Source organism: Bison bison, unplaced genomic scaffold, assembly GCF_000754665.1.
Source record: "Bison bison bison isolate TAMUID 2011002044 unplaced genomic scaffold, Bison_UMD1.0 scf7180017864492, whole genome shotgun sequence".
Classification (NCBI taxonomy): Eukaryota; Metazoa; Chordata; class Mammalia; order Artiodactyla; family Bovidae; genus Bison; species Bison bison.
In genome coordinates this window covers 4,982,241-4,983,957 of record NW_011495051.1, presented here as the reverse complement: position 1 = coordinate 4,983,957, position 1,717 = coordinate 4,982,241, and positions in this window count along the sequence as shown.

Here is a 1,717-nt window from a genome sequence, read left to right as displayed (position 1 = left end):
AAAAAAAGAACAATTCTAAGAGACGATAGTTTTCTGCAGGCGCATTGTGCTTTCCTAACTCTCACCTCCTCCCCCCCCCCCCATTTTTTGGTTAAATAAAGTGCTTTTTGTCTAAAACTGCGTGCCGGCCGCAGTTGTGTTTCTACAGGAAACAAGTTGAAGAGGAATAAGGCTTGGCCAATGAGAGATGGGTGGGGGCCCCAAAAAACTTTGCCCGAAGTCTGGTCTTGCAGGAAGGAGAAGCAGGCAGAGCCCCAGCAGTGCAGTCCCCCACGCCTTCATCCCCAGCATCTGTCCCACTGGGAACTTGGGGAGCAGGGCACTCAGGAGGGTCCCTAGGGACAGGTGTTCCCATGGATACAGCCTGCCGCTGGTGGAGCAAACCCACACCGAGCTTTATGTGATCTGGTCCTCGCTGTGGCCTGTTTGGCTGGTGAGCCCTGAGGTGGAAACCTGGCCTGTCCAAGGGAAGGACATCTGTCCCAGGGGTTGGCAGCCTCAGGATGAGGACAGGAGATGGGAGAGCAGTCATGGAGGACTCCTTGAGCTGTCAGGCCCAGGGCCAGTCATCCAGAGGCATACTTTGCTGGGAGAGTTCTGGGAGGTGTGGTTGAATTCCAGCAGGGAAATCGGGTGTCATGGTGCGGGGCTGTCTTGCGGCCCTTGTGACCTCCCACGCGAGGCTCCTTAGGGACCTACCCCTGTGGGAGTGGCTCCCAGTCAGCCATTTGTGGGCCCAGGAAAGGGAGAAGGCTGTCACCTTGCAGTTACAGCCTCAGTTTAGATTGGAACCCAGGGCTCCCCTCACCAGCATCTAACCTCAGGCAGTGTGCCCGCTCTGACCTCTGGGGTGAGGGGGATGTCGGGGCCCCTGGCCCTCTCCCGACTCTCTGCAGGCTTTCAATGACAGAGCAGCGCTTGGCAAAAATGTTTTCTGTAACTTCAGCCAAGATGAAAACAAGGGGTAGCAGAGGGGGTCAGTCCAGAGTAGAGCGAGGTCATGGCCTCCACACCTCTCCCCCACACACACACCACCAGGGGAGAACAGGTTCCCCCTCCAGTTGCTAGGGCAGGATGATAGGTGCAGCCCCAGGGCCACACGGATGAGGGGAGGGCGAGCTGGGTTAGAAAGGCCATGCATTACCGCTGGGTGCTCGCTCGGCGCACAGACTGCACGGGGGCGCTGTCCCCTGGAACAACCCACGGGATGGGGTTGTGCCAGGCTGGGTCACCGCCTTCCCACCCCACCCATGGTGCTCCAGGCTCCTTCCTCTCGCTCTCGATTTTACCTTTGGTTGTGGGAGGGGACCAGGAATGACACCAAAGTTCTCTTAGCTCCACAGCAGTGTATAGGAGCTGCACGGGTCAGTTTAAGAATTAAGAGATCCCTACTTCGGGGGACATCCCTGATGATCCAGTGGTTAAGAATCCACCTTCCAATGCAGGGGACACAGTTTCGATTCCTGGTCTGGAAACTTAAGATCTTACAAACCATAATGCAACTAAGCCCGCACGCCACAGTTACCGAGTCCGCTCTCAGCCTGAGCTCTGCAACAAGAGAAGTCCATGTGCCACAATGAAGACCCAGCACAGCCAAAAATTCAAACCGAAACAAAGATATTCCTGCTTTCTACACCTTGAGGACCCATGGCTGCATTGGAGCCGAGCTGTGGTTGACCGGTTGCCATGATCCTAAATTTTGTAACATCCCATGGAG